The 22,093-nt window shown below is 37.2% G+C and overlaps 1 protein-coding gene and 1 long non-coding RNA gene across 5 annotated transcripts in view; one reads left to right on the top strand and one right to left on the bottom strand.

Moving 5' to 3' along the window:
* DCDC2 (doublecortin domain containing 2) overlaps positions 1-22,093 on the top strand; it is a 183,771-nt gene that overhangs the window by 41,720 nt on the left and 119,958 nt on the right. The window lies entirely within an intron of this gene.
* On the bottom strand, positions 4,698-10,482 carry LOC118500702. The gene is made up of 2 exons (XR_004903279.1): positions 10,263-10,482; positions 4,698-5,432 (listed from the first exon to the last, which is right to left on the bottom strand). It is a non-coding gene; the product is annotated as an uncharacterized LOC118500702 (long non-coding RNA).

Consider the following 22,093-nt stretch of genomic DNA (forward strand, 5'->3'; position numbering starts at 1 on the left):
AAGCCCCCTCTGCACAAAGGTATTTATATAAGTTGTGGCCCCAGTTAGTTGTATTCATAAGCATTGTATGCATAGTCAGATGTCCAAAGCACAGCCAGTTCAAAAATCTCTTTTAGCATATTTTACAGGAATCCAAACCATTTATTATCTGGAGATCTAATTACCTGTAAAGGCAAATCTACACAGGGGAATTCACTTAAAAATCTTCATTGTTGACAACTCATTGCCAAAAGGCAGGAGATTTAGCATTACTCCCTGACCTGAGCAGGAAATCTTGTCAAGTGTCTGTATACTCGTATACGGAGAGATGTATGCTCTGGGAGGAAGTATTTCTCTTTGGTTCTTGAACAAGTAACATTTACAGGCAGCTATGACACGCTAACTCTTCTTGTTTATTATCAGGGAATGTATACCTCACTCAGAAAGTAGTGTATACTTTCTTCCTTGAAAGTGGAAGAACATTAATCTAGATCTTATTTTCTTGGTCTTGTCATTCTAGCCATCTGTTGGAGAGTGACAAATGTTGGGCATTAACGTATAAATCAAGTAAAATATACACTAAGCAGAAACTAATAAATGCAGGAGGAAAGACAAAATAGAACATTAGAACATTGGTTAGGCTTTAAAAATTCTTTTATTTAAAGAATGTTCATTTTGTTTACTAGTAACATCTTGTATCTTTGTTATAAGATAGCATTAATAGACTATTAAAAGTGAATTGCTACAGTGGAAACTATGTATGTGAAATTTAGACACATCAGTGCTGCCAGTTTTTAAAGACCCTGAAGGCATTAGTTTCAAGTAAGTAGGTTAAAGAAAATGTCAATAGAAATTCACACATATTATGTAAAATATAATGAGCTCAGGGTTTATAGTAAAAAATCCTGGGTTATGTTGCTTCAGGACTCAGTTCCCTCAGTTGTGAATTGGTGGTTACAATACCTTTTCCTAACCTGGGTTTCCTTGTAATTCAGTTCAACTCAACTCATTGAACACATACACTTCAGTTGATTGTAAGCTCTTACAGTCCAGGAGCCCTGACCGACATGTTCATGGTCATACAGAGGACTCCACAGGTGTCTGCTGTGGTTGCTTGCAATGTGCCAGGTATTGGGCTATGTTGGTGGAGTGATGAAGCACAGTCCCTGGATTCACACAGTGAGTCGTCTGTCTGGGGAGGCAGCAGTCAACAAATACTGTTAGCAGAATACAGTATGGTATGTGTTATATGAGGATGCCAGTGAAAGTTCTTCATGCATTCTTAACTTGTTTATTTTTATTCTTGGTTTTTATTGATACAGATGATGATATTTATATTTCTTCTGGTAGATAAACTTTGGCTTCTTTTCTATATTTGTTTTCATTATAGCTATGTCAGCCAGCTCTTAATCTTTGTGCAGTTTTCAAGAGGATGTCCTTTTATTGGTTGACATGTTCTAAAACTGAAGAGTCATTTTAACATTAGCTTGATTCAAAAAGGGAGATTGTAAATATATAGCATAGTCAAGACGAAAAGGGCTGATTTAATGAGTTTTAATTTTAAATGTCTTTTGGATTGGCCAGCACTTTGATTATTCATATTCCTTCTCTTCTCCATGAACAGGGAGAATAGGAAGTTTTCTGTAGGTGTGCTTGCTAACAAAATTGCAAATTAGCATAAGTACACATGCTTCTTCAATTACCTCGGTTTGCTTCTCCCTTCCTTCCTTCCTGTTTTTGAACTTTGTGTGAAACTTGATCAAATTCTGTATTGCCATATATGATGGTAATAATGAAAAATTATACTAGCTTTTACTCTGGGATTCAATATGGTAGTGAGTAAGGGAGGCCTGAAAAAATGGCAAGTAAATGTTGAGGTAGTAAGAATCAGGAGGTTTTGAGACTGAAAAACCATTTTAAGTCTTCTTAATCTTATTAAAAGTGAGGGTTGTGGTAAAATAAATGTAATTTATCTTGTACTTATACCTACGTATTTGATTTTTGTAAATAGGCCTTGCTCTCATGCTCAGGAAGGAGCCTCACTGTAGGCTGAGATATGAGTGTGGTGACAGAGAAGAGACGTGCAGTAAGAAAAATGTCTTGGATTTTCTCTAGCAATTTATTTTAAAAGAATAATAAAGTGCCAACTGCTAAATGTACCTTGGAATTACAGAAAATTTTGTGGAACACATTTATAAAAAACTTCTGGAGTAGAACATGGTGCTAATATAACTGAAGTTTTTTTATTCTGGTTTGTGCAACAGCCCTGTAGAGAGGACGACACTGGGACTCCCTGGTGGTGTCTTCAGGGTATTGTTACTAGGCTGAACTGGGTCCAGTTACTCAGTAGCTGCCCGCCAAAAAGACAACTTCAAGAAGATTTTATGAGAAGGAATGTGCTTTATTGCATGCTGGCATCCAAAGATACACAGGGGTGGGGTGAGGGTAGCGGGGAGGGTCATTTCCCCAAAAGATTGGGTTCATTTTTATTCAGGGAAATCATGCATAAACACCAGGGTGAGCTTTGTCATTACATGTATAGGTGGGGACATCCTTGAAGTTCAAAAACATGCTTATACATATACTACATGTTTAAAAATGGTGAAAAATCTTTGCCCCTGGGAGGAGATTTTAGTAGTATAGTGAGGGTATAATGAGAGAAGTTCATGAGGAGGTCAATAGAGGATCCTCCTGCCCCTTCTGCCAGCACCAGGAGGTTTGCGTGGGATCAGCTCCCTACTTCTGCAAATCATCCTAGCATTTCCCTGAAAAGACAGGTCTGGCAATGGTCAATGTCAGGGATGGCATAGGTATGGAAGAAAGTTTAACTAAGTCTCAGCCCTATTGTTAAACTCTTAGCAAATTGCAAGGGGTGGTTATGCCAACCTTATAGTATTTTGTGTGATCCAAATGTTTTATAGGTTAACCTAGGTAAAGTTATGAATTCTAAATAAAAATCAGTCTATGTAAGGCTGCTTGCAAGGCTGTGTATATGTGTGTACACTATGTTATACTATGACGGACATCTGCTGTCTCAGAATAGAGGGCAAAAACCCCAGCTGCCTTTGCAAATGGGAGCCAAGGTCTAAGTGATCCTTTGAAGCTGGAGGGCTGATTGAGGCTTTAAGACTTTCAAAGTTCTTCCATAAAGCATTATAACCTACTTTCCATGCTGCTTTTCCTGTCACCAGGAGGACTTTACGATTTATTATTTACTGTAATGAAAAAACTGTTCATGGAGTAATTAAAGATGGTGGCCTGCAAGTTTGAGAAACAAAGGGGTATAATGTGAGGAAACAAAGGGGTATAATGTGAGGAAGTAGACATCTTGCTCCCTCATTCCTAGATGGAGTATTTGAATTTGGGCCAGGTGGCTCTGGAGATTCTGGTTTCGGATTATTCTGAGATGCGAGGTTCACTTTAGGGACCTCCTAATTGCAGGCTTCCCCTGCAACAGGCAGATTGGGAGTAAAAGGAACTTGGCCTTACTTAATTGCATTTGATGTGAAACCCTTTCTTCTTTTTCCTGTGTTTGTTATCTTTGGTTTTGTTGAAATACTTCAGATACCAAAGTGCCAAGGATCTTTAATGAACTATAGGGTCCAACACAAATAACACCCCCTTTTATTACATAAAAGTATATTTTTTTAACAAATGGTTGAGAAACATTGCTTTTTTAAAAAGATTTTATTTATTTCTAGAGAGAGATGAAAGGAGGGAGAAAGTGAGGGAGAGAAACATCAATGTGTGGTTGCTCCTCCTACTGGCCCCTGGCCTGCAACCCAGGCATTGTACCCCGATGAGGAATCTAACTAGTAACCCTCTGGGTCGCAGGCAGGGGCTCAATCCACTGAGCCACACCAGCCAGGGCACATAAAAATCTTTTATTACAAATCATGAGCATCTAATTCTATAACATAACAATATCACACTCAAGCACACCATATGACATTTTAGGTGAAATGTTCAAATTGCTGTCCATCTCATGTGAGACATTCATGTACCCTACCAACCGCACTCAATGGCATTACTTCTGCTGAACCTTCTTCTATACTTGCCCATGAAATCCAGATAGAAAAGGAAGCAAAATATAAAAAGGATGAGACAAAAAGAGGAAATGAAATGTGATCTTGCCAACAGTTACAAGTGAGACAAAAAGCATAAAACTTGTTGTTGTTTTTTTGCAGGTCTTAGGTTTTGATAGGCCAAATACAGATTTAATTTCTTCATGTTTTTTCTTTAAAAGAGTTGCACTCACCTTCATTTTCCATTCTCAGGTGCATGTGTTTCACTGGGAGCAGACTGGAGATAAGCTCACATTGGGCTGATTACTTAAGGGTGGTCACTATGCCTTTGATAGCCTTGAACTGGCACTTTTGGACATTTTCTTAAGCTTTTAATTAAGAAAAACCCTCACTGAACTTGAACATTGTTTTTCATCTGCATCATGTGCTTTGACCTCCAGGATGGTGCAGTTTTGGTGTGAAGTGAGTTTCTTTTGACCAAAATCTATTCCAAGGAATGCGAATATTTTCCCCATTGAGCTAGGGTTCACTGATTAACAACAAACCATTGTTTTTTACTGTTCTGAGCTAGTAAGCCTGGTATGTGAAAAAAGACCCCCTCCTTTTGAACATTAGTGACAAAACCCATAACTGATCTTCAGGAGGTAGCTGTGCTTTTTTCTCTGTTATAGTGGCTCAAGAAATAATTTAGGGTCAAATTTAGCTTGACTTTTGTTGTTGTTGTTGTTATTGTTCATTTCAACCTGTCTCTTGGCTTCCAAAGAACAGAGGCTGAAGTTTCTTTGAAACTAAACCCGAAGCCAAATGTGATCACATGGCAGAAGTGTTTAATTTTATTTTAGTTACAAATGAAAACCATCGTTGGGTGTCCCAGGAGGTATTTTTTTTCTTTTTACACTTTAAGTGCAGAGTTGGTGGTGGCTGATTATTGGGAGCAACAAGGGTGGCTTCCTTTGTGTCAGATGTTTAGTTTAACATTACAGGTAACTTTTTATTTGGAAATAACTTTAGACAAAAGTGCCAGATAGTACAGAGAATTCCTTATATACCTTACTTTACCCAGCTTCCTCTGGTTATATACATCATACATAACCATAGTCAAGTTCTTGAAAGCAGGAAATTAAAATTGGCACAATCACCTAATTTACAGACCTTACTTGAATTTTGTCAGTTTCCGCACTACTGTCTTTTTTCTGATCCAGGATTCAATCCAGGTTCTCGCACTGCATTTAGCTGTCCTATTTCCTAGTTTCTATTTATGTTACTGTTCCTCCAGTTTTTCATAACTTTGAGAACTTTGAAGGTCAGTTATTTTGTAGAATGTTCTTCAATGTGGTCTTGTCTGACTTGTTTCTGAGGTTATTTTTTTTTTGCAAGAATACAGGAAAATGATGCTGTGTCCTGCTCAGTCCATTGTATCAGAGGGTACTGTTGGGGAAATACAATTAAAAAAAAAATCTTCTCTTAATCCAGAAATCCTCTCCACAGAGGTTGTAGAGGAAGAAAACACCTTTATTATTGAATGAAGAAAGCAATCACTTTTAGTATCATAAGTGTTAAACCAGAATATGATACACATCACAGCCAGTCCACTAAGAGACTGCAGAGATAGAAAGAGACCTCACCCTTTTATGCAGTGAATCAGATGCAACCCACAGCAAGCATGTTTTCCTGGCAAATTGTAACCGTTCCTCCCGTAGAGGACTTGACAGCACCATCTGGCACAGTTTGTTCTGTGCTTACCCTGTAGTTGGGGTGACCGTCTGTGTTAACTAATCGGATTTATCCAGAAGGTAAGCTGTCCATAGCTTTATGATGGGAAGTAGTTTTGCCACTTGGAGCAAGGTGTCGACCAAAATTAGGCCCCCATCCTCCCACAGAAACTGGGGAGTAGGGGTGTTGTTTCCCCTGAAGTTTACATTATAGGTCCTTGAGAAAGACATTCCTGGGTCATCAAGGTGACAAAAGGATATCTAGTCTTCAAAAGATTTTGTATATAGTTCAAAGGGAGGAGAAAGTGCTTATGATGGCAAGTTTTCTAAAGTAAATGTTCTGAGAAAAAAAGTGGGTGGGGGAAATCTCTTAGTTTCATCAGAGGGAGTTAATCCTCTGAATTTGTATTTGTCCTCTGAATACGTGATGTGGATATACCCTCTCCCGGGACATACCTGCTTTGATCAATTGGTTAAGGTGGTGTCTGCCCAGTTTCTTCACTGCAAAGTCACTGTTTTTTTCCTGTAATTAAAGACGCTTATTAATTACAAAGTCACTATGTGATTAATAAGCATCTTGTGGGGAGATAATTTGAGACCATGCAAGTGTGCTGTCCCTCCTCATTCAGGGTTTCACCCACAAATTCTATTATCCATGGATGAGTCTTGCCTGTAAAACTTATTTACATGATGTTTATCTATTGATGATTTTCTGTTTTCATCATTCCTTATCCATTTATTAGTTGGAATTGTCTATATAGAAGACTTGTCCTTTCTCTTTATTTATTTAATCATTTATTTATATCAGTATAGACTCACAGATATTTATTTTATTCTCTGGGTTAAAATCCAATACTGTCATTATTAATTTTGTTACTTAAATTATCCCTGCTTTGGCCACTGAGAATTCTTTCAGGATGGCCTTTGATTCCTTTTAACATGCCATTTTCTGAGCATGTCACTACTCTCTAGCACCACAAAATGTCCCAGGCTCATCTTCTTTGTTTCCTTCTCAGTCCTAGCTCCTTTTATTGGGGAATGGTATTTAGAAACCAACATCTGGGCATTAGGTGTGCTTGCTACTGAGAAGTCAAGAAAAAATATGTGTATGTATGCAAATACATATGAGGGGGACCCCCAAAACCAGAATTATCTTTTGGAAGGTGGGCCCCTTATTGTACTGGTTCCCTTCACTAGGTGAGTGTTCTAGGAACCCATCTGTATCAGTGTACCAGCTGGTGGTGGTGTGAGAGGCTGTGAGAAGCTTCAGTGAATTTTTTTTTGAAGGCTCTTTCAGTGTGTTTGCCCATTTCATGATGGGTGATTTACAAGCATACTTGCTCACACTGCACTGAGTGTTCAGCAGTTTTTGACAGAAAATGGCGTGACCCCCCATGCCTTTACCCTCCCTATTCTCTTGACCTTGCCCCAAGTGACTTTTTTTTTGTTTCTCCAGATGAAAAACTCCTCAAAAGGAGGTTTTTTGTCAGTGTGGAAGAGGTGAAACAAAAAATGGTAGGAGTGCTAAAAGGCATCAAAATCCACTAGTTCAAAAACTGTTTTGAGCAGTGGGAAAAATGTCTTGATAGGTGCATTGCATCAAATGGAGAGTACTTTGAAGGTGACTGAAACTTAAACATGTAAGAATAAATACACAATTTTTTATAAATAAATTCAGTTATTGGTTCTACCTTGTACATCTATATTTATTTCTCTATCCATCCATGTATATATGCAAACATTCACTTAAACTGAGCTCACACTGACACCTCCAGTTCCACACCAGCACCGCAGAATTCATTCTAGCTTTTCCCAATCCTTATCTGTAACTTCTTTTCTAAAAGTGAAAAACCTGCTCTCATTATCCACAATGTATGTATTTGTTCAGTTTTAATGTATGCACAAAATAGTTTTAGAGTTGCTAACCTATGCTTCTCTGAGAAACATTTACTTAGCTAGAGTAACTACTTGTATAGTTCTTTTTCTCTTTATCCTTCCAGTATAAGTAAGAATACAGTTTTTCCCCCTTACCTTAGGTCACTGATTTCCTTCCTCATCCATTTCAGTGTGGTTGTGTTTATTTGTAACACAGGTTTATTTGTTGCTGTTTATGCTCTATTTTGAGTCCCTCGCCCACACGTCATGGTTGAGTTTCATTATTTGCCTTGGTCCTAAAAGTCATAAGCTGTGCCATAATGTACACTGAGGGACATGCCCCTTCTTTCTGTCCATCCCCACATTCTTTACACCTGGCTCCTGTCCACTCCCTGAAAGAAACCGTTTTCCTTAGCTCTATCCTTCTTTTCATCCTATTTACACACACTCACAGATGTATTTTTAATTTCCTTCCTACATGAAGGACCCACAGCATAGATATTGTCACTTTATCTTTCACTTAACAATATTTCCTGAAATCTCTCTGAAGAGGCACACAACAATCTCATTCTTCATTGTGCCTTTGGAGCCCTACATGGTACTCCTGCACAGTACTTCTCTCAACGGTTCCTGTGTGTGTGGGTGTCAGGTTTCTAACATTTTGCAGTTACAAACAGGACTGCAGCGATTAACCTGTACATAGTCTTTTTATATTCTCTGAGATGTCATTTATGATAAATTCTTAGAAGTGGAACTGCTGGGTCAGGAGATACGGGAACCTGCAGTTGTGTTCGACAGCGCCCCGCCCCTCCCCGGAAGCCCTGTGCCCGTCGTCAGTGACGGGCGTGCCTGTCTCCACAGCATAGAAAGCAATGTGTTGTCAGGCTTTTTAACAGTTTTTAATGATCTGATAGGTAAGAAATTGTATCTTGGTGTTGTTTTAATTTCTCTAATTGAAACTTTGAATATTTTCATGTGTTCAAGTGTTACTTTTAGATTTTGGGGGGTCAGTTCCCTTTCTTTTCTCCATGTCAGGTTTTTGGTCCATCATTATTCAATTTTTAAGAGTTCTTTGTATATTAAGGCTATGAGTTGTCTGTGGTATGTCTTGCTAATATTTTCTCCTTGTTTGTTGTGTTTTGACTTTGCTTATGGTGTTTTATGGTCATGGAAAATATTTTTTTTTTTATTTTTATGTGGTCAAATTCATAAGTATTTATTGAAGTCATAATTAGAAATCCTTTTTCTATACCAATGTTAAAGAGGAATTCACCCACATTTTCTTTGGGGACTTGTAGAGTTTTATTTTTCACTTTTATATCACTGTTCCATTTTGAGTTTGCTCCTGTCTATGGTGTGAGATAAAGATCTAATTTTATCTTTTTCTAAGGATATCCAGGCTACTCATCTGTCTCAGCGTCATTTATTAAAAGCCCATTTTTGCTCCAGTGATTTGAGATGCCCACTTTGTCATATACTAACTTGCCAATGTATGTACTTTGGTCTATTTCTGGGCTTTCTAGTGTCTTCCACTGCCCCATTCATCTCTTCATGCAGAAGTACCATCCTGCTAAAGTTAATTTTTTAAATTATATATATATATTTTTAAAGATTTTATTTATTTATTTTTAGAGAGGGAAGGGAGGGAGGGAGGAGGAGGAGGAGGAGGAGGAGAGAGAGAGAGAGAGAAACATCAATGTGCGGTTGCTGGGGGTTATGGCCTGCAACCCAGGAAAGTACCCTGGCTGGGAATCGAACCTGGGACACTTTGGTTCCCAGCCTGCGCTCAATCCACTGAGCTATGCCAGCCAGGGGCTAAATTATATTTTAAAAAAATAATTATCAAAATAGTAGTTTAGAATAAGTAAAAAAACCTTTAGATTGAAAACTATATTGTCCCTAAGTAAAGCATTCAAACAATGGGATTTTATTTTTGTAAATTCTTTTTCAGGTTTTCTCCATATATGTCTGCCTTTCTGTATCTATGTATGTAGGAATTTTGTTTTTTATTTAGTAAAACTTGTGGATAAACATATATGTATTTATACATATATAGAGTTGTTATCATAGACTACATATTTTATGCAAAGATTTTTCACTATATTTCATTTAGATTGTTATTCATATTTTTCATATATGTAGTCTTCATTTTTGATGGTAATGTATACTGTTTTATTGAGTTGATGTTGTAAGTTACTGTACTTAATATAATTATATTTAGATACTTTCCCTTGTTTTCAGTATGTAATTAATATTCTAGTCAACATCTTCATGCATGTAGATTTTTCTACTTCTGAATTATTTTATCAGGACAAATCAGTAAGAAGTTCAGTGTCAAAGAGCATACATAGCACATTTTATGCTTCCAAGTGCATAATTCCAGGGTTTTGAAAAATATTATATTGATTTAAAATGTTATCAGTAGTGTAGTTTTGCTTCAAGTTTTCTAGTATTGGAGGAATGTTTTTTGATTATTCTCAAGAGTATGTAGTTTAGGTTTTCTTAAAGTATTTGAATTTGGCAGTATTTTGGCATGTATTTCTCTGACTTAAACATTTTTCTGTTGTTAAGAAAAAATTCAAGCAATCTTTTGGAAACAGAAGACAGTAAGACAGTAATTTAGTATGAATTTCCCCAGGTACCAGTTATATTGGATATCCAGCTCACTGACCTGGTGCAGATGTGGTGATTGCTTTCCATGGGCTCAGTCTTCCCTCTCCTTTGCCCAGCCAACCTACTCTGTGCTCCTTCTCATCAGCAAAGTCCCATGTGGGTCCTCTCCTGGTTGGGGTCCACTCACTCATTTATGAGGCTGTACATGTGACACATGTAGTTACGAGACTTCAGAGTTCTGCCCTTGACTAGCTTCTTGAGTTTAGCTGCTTCTCTGCTTCTGGGGAGGCTGGAAATCCTCTTTCTCCCTGTCCTAAATGCCTCCTGCATGTCCTGGATTTTACATATGTATATGTATGGTAAGAAGCTTATCTTAAGTCTATTCCTTGTTTCCTACAGAAATTAATAATGCTAAGCACAAGGAGTCCTCTCAAACTCCTTTGCCTACATTTCAAGTCCTTAACTCACTACAGTTGGTTTCTGGCCCTTGCATTCCTGTCATAATGCTCCATCAAGCTCTCCAAGGATGTCTGTGGTGACCAACTCAGAGGGTGTTTTCCTGTCCTCATCTTAATCTGTCTCCTAGCATCAGATCCTTCTCTCTTAACTTCTAGAACATTGCAGTCTTTTGGTTCAGCTCTTAATTCTCTGTCCACTTTTGTTCCATCTTCTTTGGAATTTTTTCTCTTGCATTGTTCGACTCCAACCTTGGTCTTGAGCTCCTCTTTTTGCTTTCAACTCCCTTTCTTGGTGAGCTCATCCAGGCTCATGGTTTTACATGCCATCTATATACTCATTATCTGCAAATCTGTATCTCTAGCCCTGACTTCTTCTGTGAGCTCCAGCCTGCCTATGTGGATGACACCGCTGCTTGGAGGTCTCATAGGCATTTCAAATGTAATGTCCAAAACTAAACTCTTGATTCTGCCACCAGTGCAAATTTTTCTTCTGTCTCGTAAGTAGCAACTATTTTATACCCAACTGCTCAAACTCTCTTTCCCTTACTATCCAGACACTTCTTCCAGCAAGTTCTAATTTCTACCTCTAATTTATATTTCAGATCTACCTATTTTTCTCTTTCTCCTTAGTCATCCCCTAGGAAAAGCTATCTCTCACTTGTATAACTCAACAACTTTCTTTTTGGTTTCCTTGCTTCAACATTGCATTCTCCAATCTACCCTCCATATAGCAGTCAGAATGATCTTTGAAAATATCTGCAGTAGGGTGTAATTGCATTTAAACTAAAGTCCAGCCTTCTTCCATTGCTTTATGAGGCCCTGCATTGTGCCTGCCAGCTTGTCCTTCTCTCTTACCTACTACACCCCAGGTGCTGCAGCCTCCTTTTCATTTGTAAGTGTGTTCCTCTTGCTTTCTTTATAGGTTTGCACCCCTGTCATATCTCATGACAGCTTCATTTTCCTCAGAACCCTTTTCATAGTTTTTGATTACATGTATTTTTGGTTTAGTTTCTTACAGTTTGTTTGTTATTGATCCCGTATGCTATTTTATGGGCTTCGTGAGGGCAGTGATCTTGACTTAATGAACAAGTGATAAATGTCATTGAATGACCTTCTATGCTGACAGGTAAACTATGAGATGTTGAGATGATTTTAATGCATACAGCTTCAAATTTCATAATGTGAGGTGCTTCTTAGAACTTGCGTATTCCTTTGGAAGCAGTGTCACCTGTAGGTGGCTTTCTTTTCTCTCGGCATTTCTTCTCGGCTTCCTGTGTCCACAACTACTTCAGTAATGGTTGGTGGTTGATATGGGTGCCTTGATTCCTGGGAGGTTCCTTCATTTGAAAGTACTTACTAAGGAGCTACAGAAACATGTGTTATCTGGGATGATTTATGAGAATGGGTATTTGGAAAAAAGCATAGGTAAGTATGTATTATTTTATAGCCCAAAACCTTGACCTTAAAGCATATTCCTGGAAGATAAAGTGTGTTTCATCAGTACTTCTATTAGGGAAGTATAGCAGTTAAACAAAAATGGGAAAAGAGGACATGAACTTTTGAGGCTGGATGAATTTAAGAGAGAAACATGCCTAAATTTTTAAATTTAGGTTGTAATATTAGTCCAAGAAAAATATATTTCTTTTAAAAGGTCTCAAGCATGTTGCACTAAAACATCAGATAATTTTGGTGCAGGTAGTGATATGTGGCCACTACAAGTATCTTTTAACCTCTTAGTCAGAACAATGCATGTCAGTGGTGTCAATGGTCTGCTGTGAATGGTATCAAGTATTGCAACCAGTTAGGAAGCATTTCTGGTCTTCAGGACGTCTTTGAAACATTGACTCTTGTTATTCATATTTAATTACTATCATCTCTGCATTGGGAAGTGTATGGTTGTTTATGTGCTATCTTGGTCAGCCATTGAAACTGAAGTTTATAGATGATTTTATCAAAAACCTAGTTAACCTAGTTAATTTTCCATACTTCTCTAACAGTTATGAGATATGTGTATCCCATTACATTCTGGTGTACATAAGGATGTTTTCTCCCAAATCACAGAGATCCCAATGGCTTTAGCAACTCTTTGACACTTAGGGTTAGCAAGGTCATATTTATCATGGTTTAATTTTAAAACCTTTTTTTCAAGGTAAGTTGTATTTTAATAACACTTTAATACTTTTGGAGAATGTGAGTCCCTGAAGGAAATTTAGAGACAGTCAAAATGCAATCCCCTTATCCTACAGTTTAGCATGCAAGACTACACAGGTTGGTGAAGGGGCTTGCCTCGGGTGACTTAGTGAAGTGTTGAGCTTCCCGGGCTTGAAGCTGACTCCCAGAGCGGCGCTACTGAATAATGCTGTGCTACTTACTCATTCCTTTACTCCTTCGCTGTCCCCCACTCCCACATTCCACCCCACACATAAGCTCAATGAGAGTGGAGGCCCCTGCCTGCTCTCTGTAGTACTGAGTCCTCAGCTCGGGGCACAGAGCCAGGGCAGTGTGGGAGAAAAACTAAGTGTTGCTAAAAATGTTAGTGGCACTTCCCGTGCTATCAGTTGGTGGTTTAATAGTGTGCTTAGTATTTCTGAAGGACTGAATGTAGATCATGTACAGCTGGCACATTCTTCAGTGGGAGGCCTGGGGACTAAATGACTTATTTAAATGCAGGTGGAAGCTGCATTCCACCCACACAAGGGCTGCCCCTGCATACTCAGCATTGTTAGCTTTCATCTTGCTGTTGTTATGTATACACTTCCAGGTGCTCTGCATTTTTAGTGGAAATTTTACATTCCATCGCCTAGATTGGTTTGGTAACCAAAATCCTGTTGGGAGAACAAAAGAAAATGACAGTGGTGAAAAGTAAACATGACTAGTGAGCTAGGGAGGAATACAAAAGAAAAGAGATAATTAAAAAGTTATTTTTCAATGCTTGGTTAGCGGTAAGTTCCCGTAACTTCTTCTAAGAATTCTCCTGGGTTAATGGGTTATTTTTTAACTTTATGGGGGTCATATTATTCTCTTAGTATAACATTACGGAAACCCATGCAGACTTAACTTATGAATGCCTTAAAAATGAGCCAAGTCTTGTTCAGTTTCCCTGTAAGATAAAGTGGCCACTGCAAATAATTACTGTAGAATAAAGTTAATAAATGTGAGGTTAATATTATATATTCAGAATGCTTAGGATTATCTGATTTTTAAAAATAGTCCACAAAGTACAATAAAGAGAAAATTAAAACAGAATGACAATAGTTTAAAAATATGTGGTATGCTGGGAAATTGATCTGATGTGTCAAAATTGGTAAAAATTGATGGGTATATTTTTTAAGGGAAGAAGATTTAACAATATGGACATTTTATTTAAATATGTGCTTACACTTAAGTGTTGCCAAGGAAGATATTACTTATCATAGGTATCTTATCCTTTGGGTCACTTATTTAGATGTTATTTTTTATTTTTTTGATTTATTTTTCTTTGTGGAAAGGTTTTAAATAACCGATTGTTTTTATTTATTTTTAAGTATTTTTTATTGATTATGCTATTACAGTTTTCCCAATTTTTCCTCCTTTATACCCCCTCCACCCTGTCCCCCCAACCTTCCAGCATTCCTCCTGCCCTTAGTTCATGTCCGTGGGTTGCACATATAAATTCTTTGAGTCCTCTGTTTCCTGTACCATTTTTTATCTTTCCCCATCTATTTTATGCCTACTAATTATACTTCTTCTTTCCTGTACCTTTCCCCTCCCTATTTCTCCCTTTCCCCTCCCCTCTGAACTCCGTCTGTGTGATGTCCATTTCTCTGATTCTGATCCTGTTCTGGCTGTTTGCTTAGTTTTTGTTTTCATTGTTTTTCTTTTCTTTTAGGTTCATTTGTTGATAGTTTTGAGTTTGTTGTCATTTTATTTATATTTTTTATCTTTTTTCTTAGATAAGTCCCTTTAACATTTCATATAGTAAGGCCATGGTGATGATGAACTCCTTTAACTTGACCTTATCTGGGAAGCACTTTATCTGCCCTTCCATTCTAAATGATGCTTTGCTGGGTAGAGTAATCTTGGATGTAGGTCCTTGCTTTCATGACTTCAAATACTTCTTTCCAGCCCCTTCTTGCCCATAGGTTTCTTTTGAGAAATCAGCTGATAGCCTTATGGCAACTCCTTTGTAGGTAACTGTCTTCTTATCTCTTGCTGCTCTTTGGATTTTCTCTTTATCTTTAATCTTGGGTAGCTTAATGATGATGTGCCTTAGTGTGTTCCTCTTTGGGTCCAACTTCTTTGGGAGTCTCTGAGCTTCCTGGACTTCCTAGAAGTCCATTTCCTTTGCCAGATTGGGGAAGTTTCCTTTCATTATTTGTTCAAATAAGTTTTCAATTTCTTGCTGCTGTTCTTCTCCTTCTGGCACCCCTATAATTCAGATAATGGAATGTTTCAGGTTATCCCAGAGAATCCTCAGCCTCTCTTCATTTTTTTTGATTCTTGTTTCTTCATTCTTACCCAGTTGGATGTTTATTTCTTCCTTTTGTTCCAAATTGTTGCTTTTAATCCTGGTTTCCTTCTTGTCACTGTTGGTTCCCTGAATATTTTGCTTTATTTCATTTTGGGTGTCTTCCATTTGTTCTTTCATCTTTTGACCAAGTTCAATCAGTTTTGTGAGCATTTTGATTACCAGGGCTTTAAATTCTCCATCAGTTAGGTTGGCAATGTCCTCCTTGCTTAGTTCTGAGGTTTTGCTGTGTTCTTTCATTTGGGCCATATTTCTTTGTCTTGGTGCAGCTGATAGGTGGTAAGGGGGTGGGGCCCTAGGTATTCACCTGGGCAGGGCAACCCTCTTTGCTGCCTTTGGGGGAGGGCCAGAGAGGGAGCAATGCAGCTTTCCTGCTTGTCCCTATCACACTTCCCAACAGACTCTCCCATTAGACTGGAAGCATCTCCCAAGGCGGCAACCCCAGCCATAGCCCACAGTCAGCTCTGAGTCTCAATTTTCCCCTTAAGTCAGTTCCTCCCACACAGCTCCACTGAGCTCTGCAGTCAGCCCCACCCCTCAGCTGCCTGCCCTGCGGGGTCCACCTTAGTGGTCTGGTCATTCTGGTTGATTTTTTCCTTAATTCCTTGGTTGTCGGAGTTCCATGCAGTTTGATTTTCTGGTGCTTCCAGTTGTTTGTTAATTTTAGATTGGTTGTTATCCTCCTTTTGGTTGTGAGAGGAAGTGAAGGGTTTCTGCCTACACCTCCATTTTGGCCGGAACTCTGGATGTTATTTTTTAGAGCAGTTTTAGGTTCACAGCAAAATCAAGAGGAATGTACAGATTTCTCAGTGTATACCCTACATGCCCAGCCACCCCCATTATCATTATCCCCCACCAGAGTGGTGCATTGGTTACAACTCATGAACCCACATTCAAAATTTGTTTTGAGTTGTTTTCCTGTTTTATTTCAGAGACTAGTTCAAAAGACAAATCTGTAAACTGATCCATTGTTGGTGGAAAATAACCTTCTGAATAAGAGATGATAAATCACACCCAGCAGGTGAACCCTAGGCCTTCCTCAGGGAATCAAGCCCTGGACTGGGTGCAACAAACATGGGGACCTGCAGAGGACCCAAGCTCAGATGAATAGTTTCATCAGCTCATAGAAACTAATTGCACCCTTCTGGGAATATTCTATACAGCTTGTTCATTATAATTAGAGATATCTTTCATAACTAGGTTCTTACTGAGGTTTAAGTGGTTGGAATTTTTATTATTATATGACAATGCTGATGAAAACATTCCCTCCAAATTATTTAAGTGGCTGGACTGATTTTGTCACCAGGCCTTTCTGGAATTTCTACGAGTTTTAGGGTTTAAAGGATTTCAGTTTTCATTCAATTGGGATTCCGTAAATTATGCTGATATCATCATGTAAAGAATATTTGACAGGTGCTAGAGAAGGAGAAACTTGAGTGCCCTTGAAAAAATACTGAGACCACTGAATAAGAGTGCAGTCTAACTACACCAAATAAATAAATATTTGCATATCTTCATTGTATAATTCAAGAAACATCTCATTTAAATGGGTGCAAATATGTATCTACTGTTTCTACTAGTGGCCAGTTACTGTCTTGAGCAATGTTAACAGTAGGAATGAACCCTGGACTGGGAAGCAGAAGAAGTGGATTCTTTGACTGCTTCCTTGCTTATCGTGTGCCTTTGATGGGTAGAGAGGCTCATCTTTTCCCACCTACAGCCAGAATAATACTAACCTCTCAGTATTATTTTGAGGAACAACTGTCACTATAAGTGAAAACATTCTATAAATTTTGATGTGTTTTACAATTTTAAACTTAGTTGAAAATAGCTCTTATAAAAATATTGTGAAAGTCAAGGTAACATGAAAGTTATTTGATACAGTTTTGGGCATGGTATATGCTCAAAATCGGTTCTAATTTTATTTAATTAAATAAAATTGTTTTACTGAATGAATTCTACATATAAAAGCACCATGAATTGGTCTTTGCTAGGTTCTTTGCTAAAAGATAAGGTTCTTTGCTAAAATAACAAAAAAGGGGAGGTGGCCCACATATATGTGTTATACCTATGAAAAATGTTCTATGAGCTATTCAGACAAAATGATATGGAATTTCTGAGGAAAGGGTTACACCCAGCTGAGTGAGGGGTAAGGACAGAATTGTGAGAAGTGAGGTCAGGGTATGGCAGGATGGCCCCAACTCCATATGATTTCGAATATTCAATTCTAACACATGTTGACTTTATATGAAGTCAGTGGCAGCCTTGGAAGCTCTTTGCCTGGGGAAGTCACGTGTTTGCCTCTGTGCTTCAGGAAGGCTAATTCAGAAGTAAGTAGATGAAAGAGGAAAGATGCTGGAGGTAGAAATACTGGTTGGACCATGCTGGATATCAGGATGTGTGAGCACCTTGACCTGGGCCATGGGTGTGTAGAGGAGGAGACAGATGAAGCAAATTTGAGGAGGAAGAAGCTGTTGGACTTCATCATTGTCTGTTTGTAGGAGTAATGATGTGTCTTATGGTAGATTTTTTTCAACTGCCTTAAAAATTGCAGGAGATTTTTGCAAATTTAATAATGCAAAAAAGTTCTTATAGTGACTGCTGAATTGATGAGGGTTTAGGTACAAAAGACTTTACAAATCTTTGCTTTAACTGTCTGTTAGCAGTTATAAAGAATTAGACATGTCTAGTTGGTTATATAGGTTTGGTGTCTGTAGAGGGATCTGAACTAAAAATTGAGATTTGATGTAAAGGAGAAAGACCGGGCTGCGATAGAGATTTGATCATCATTAGCAAAATGATGTTGATAATAAATAACACTGGATTGGATAAATTTGGCCAGGGAGAGAGACTTTGCTTGAGTTACAAAGAGAAGATGGCAGGGATGGAGCCCCGGGGGAGGTGCCAACACTTAGACATAGTCAGAAGAGGAGTCCTTTGTATGAGAAACTGAGAGTGGTCACTGGAGGATAGAGTTCAGACCACATACACTGCTCTGTGATGGAGTTTCCAGGTGACATTCCTCATTTGTTTTTTTTTCTTCCATACCATACAAGATCAAATACTCAAAATATTTGGGAACTATACTATTTCAAATTAACAACATTTCTGGAGCTTAATTTTCTTAGTCTAAAAGAACACAAGATATTTTAGAAAAAGATATTTTACTATGTTAGATATTGTATAGGGTATATTTTGTAGGAAATACCCAAGTTTAAAATATACATTTGTTTCATTATTTAAAAAAATTAAATTTTTTTTCCATTATCATTTAATCCCCTTATACTCTGCCCCCCCCTGCAATTACCATACTGTTGTCCATGTCGATGAGGCCTTCTTCCTTTTTGCTCAGTCCATCCACTCCTTTAAATCCCCCTCAATAGCTGTCATGCTGATCTCTATCTGTGAGTCTGTAATTTGATTATTAGTTCAGTTTGTTCATTAGGTTCCACATAGAAGTAATATCACATGGTATTTATCTTTCTCTGACTGACTTATTTCACTTAGCATAATGTTCTTTAGGTCCACCCACACTGTAAAAAGGATAAACCTTTTTCTTTTTTATGACCAAGTAGTATTTCATTGTGTAAATATGCCACAGGTATTTCATCCACTCATCTACTGAATGGCACTTGGGCTGCTTCCATATCTTGGTGATAGTAAATAATGTTGCATTGAAAATAGGGGTGCTTATGTTCTTTTGAACTAGTATTCTAGGATTCTTTGGATATATTCCCAGAAATGGGATCTCTGTGTCAAAGGCAGATCCATTTTTAATTTTTTGAGGTATCTGCATGCTGCCTTCCATAGTGGTTGCACCAGTTTGCATTCCCACCAACAGTACAAAAGGGTTCCCTTTTTTCCACATTCTCACCAGTACTTGTTTGTTAATTTACTGATGATCACCATTCTGACAGGTGTGAGGTAGTATCCCATTGTGGTTTTAATTTGCATTTCTCTGATTATTAGTAACACTGAGCATCTTTTCACATGCCTGTTAACCAACTGTATGTCTCAGAAAATTATAAGATATTGAAGAAAGAAATTGAAGAAAATACAAATAAGTAGAAGGACATAATGTGCTTATAGATAGGAAGAGTTAGATCATTAAAATGTCCATACTACCCAAAGCAATCTATAGATTCAACACAATTCCCATCTAGATTCCAATCTTATATGTCACAGAACTAGAACAAATATTTCAAAAATTTATATAGCACTACAAAAGGCCCCACATAGCAACAGTGATCCTGAGAAAGAACAAATTGGGAGGAATCATGTTACCTAATATCAAACTATACTATAAGGCCATAGTAATCAAAAGAGCCTGGTGCTGGCATAAAAACAGACACATAGATCAACAGAACAGAACAGAGATCCCAGAAATAAGCCCATACCTTTAAAATAAGGCCATAGTCAATTAATATTCAACAGAGGAAGTAAGCACATACAATGGGCTAAAGATAGTTTATTCAATAGTGTTGGGAAAATTGGACAGATACATGCAGAAAAATGAAACTAGGCCACCTTTTTACATCACACACAAGAATAAATTCAAAATGGATTAAAGACTTAAATATTGGACCTGAAACTGTAAAAATCCTAGAAGAAAACATAGGCAATAAAACCTTGAACATTGCTTATAGCAATATTTTATCAGATATGTCTCCCCAGGCAAGGGAAATTGAAAGAAAAAATAAACTAATGGGGCTACATCAAATTAAAAAATTTTTGCACAGCAAAGGAGATCATCAACAAAATAAGACAACCCACAGAATGGGAGAACTTATTTGCCAATATATCTGATAGAGTGTTAATATACAAAATTTAAAAAGAACTTAGAAAACTCAACACACAAAAACCAAACAATCCAATTAAAAAATGGACAAAGATCATGAATAGACACTTCTCTAAAATATACATTAAAAAACCCTTTAATATAAATGTGTTATGTAAATTAATGGAGCATTATGTATCCCTTGTAATTTTTCATGGATTGATAGAAAACCTGCATTTCCTTGAGTAATATCTGTATGGTATATGTTTTTGTCCTCTTTAAATATATTCATGTCTTTGTATTTAAAGTGTGTCTCTTGTAAACAGTGTATAGTTGGATCTTGTTTCTTTATTCAATCTGTCCATGTCTGTCATTCTATGGAAGTTTTTTGTTTATTTGCATTTACTGAATTATTGGCATGATTTGTTTCGAGTCTACTATATTATTGTTTGTTCCATCTAACATTTAGTTTTTGTTCTTTTTTTCCTTTTTTAGATTCATGGAATTAAAAAAAATTACTCCATTTTATCTTTCAGTTGGATTTTTAGCTATGCCTCTTCATGATATTTTTTTAGAGTTTACATTGTGTGTCCTTAACTTATTTAGTTTGCCCTCAAATAATATTTCACCAAGTCATTAACAATGAGGAGCTTTACTACAGTATACTTTAATTTACCTTCACTTGTACCTTGGCATTGTTACTAAATATTTTCCTTCCAAATATTATAAGCCCTGTGAGTCATTATTATTCTTTTTGCTTTAACATAATCTTTAAGATTACAAAAATTTAAGACTTTAAAATTACTCACAGTTTTCATTTCAATGTCTTTAATAATTTTGTGCAGATCCAGACATTCATTTTGAATTACATCTTTTCAGTCTGAAGAGATTTCTTTACAATTTTTGGTAGTGTGGGTCTGCTAACAAAATTATTTTGGCTTTTGTCTGTCTGTAAAAAATGTTTTAATTTTACTTCCCATTTTGAAAGGTATTTTCTCTGGGTATAAAATTCCAGGTTAACATTTTTTTTTCTTTCCACACTTTAAATATAATATTTCATTATTTTCTGGCATACATTTTTTTTTTCTGAGAGAAGCCATCATAAATCTTCATGTTAGTCCTCTGAATTAAATGTGTGTATTTTCTCTTATGGCACTTTGACTATGGTGTGACTTGGTGTGGGTTTTTTAGAAAAATTTATCCTGATTGTGGTTTACTGAAGCTTTTGGATCTTAATTGATGTCTTTCATATTTTAGAAACTTCTGTCCATTTTCCTCTGTAAATATTTCTTCTAGCCCATTCTCTCATCTCCTTGGCTGCAATTACACATGTTAGATCATTTGTTTTACATATCTCTGAATCTCTAACCAGTTTTATTTTTTTGTGCTTTACCTTGAATAATCTTTGTCTTTGAGTTGACCCATCGTTTCTTCTATTGTGCCTAATCTGCTATCCAGCCTGTGGAATGGCTCCTTTATTTCACGTACCCTGTTTTTTAGTTCTAGAATTTTCATTGGTTATTTTTAATTTCTGGGCTAAAATTTCCCATCTTTCATCTATTTTTTTCTACCCATTCTATTGACTTAACATACTTATAATAAATGTTTAAAAATCCTAATTTGCTAATTTCAACATCACAATCATTTGTGAATTTGACTATATTTTTCCTCTGATAATAGGTCATATTGTCCTGTTTATTTACATGTTTTAAAATTGTATTGTATACTGGTCATTTTGTGGAAATTGAAAGTAGATAATATTTACTCACAGGAAAAGCACAACCCTTTTTTCTCAAGCTGCTGGTGTGAGGGGTTGATCTCAGTGTGATCCATCACTGAGTTGGGTCAGACTAAGTTGCAGCTTTAGTTGGTTTCTGTGCACCAGTGGTTTCAAACATTTTGTGGGCAAAATTAGGGCTTGCTCTCTCTCCAGCAGGGCTTTGGGTTTTATACTGGTGAAATTCTAGAGAAATCTCTCTGCTTTTATTTCAACTGTTAGCTGTTTACATCCTTGAAGATTTACCTCTCTCCCTCTCTGCTAGCTGCCCCACCCCACAGCTGTCCACACCATGGGCTTTCCTCCATTGCTCTTTTACCCTGCTCTTAGCTTTGTCACACTTCTGTGCACGTAAAGAAAGTGCCGGGGA

This window comes from Phyllostomus discolor, chromosome 5, assembly GCF_004126475.2.
Source record: "Phyllostomus discolor isolate MPI-MPIP mPhyDis1 chromosome 5, mPhyDis1.pri.v3, whole genome shotgun sequence".
NCBI classification, from domain to species: domain Eukaryota; kingdom Metazoa; phylum Chordata; class Mammalia; order Chiroptera; family Phyllostomidae; genus Phyllostomus; species Phyllostomus discolor.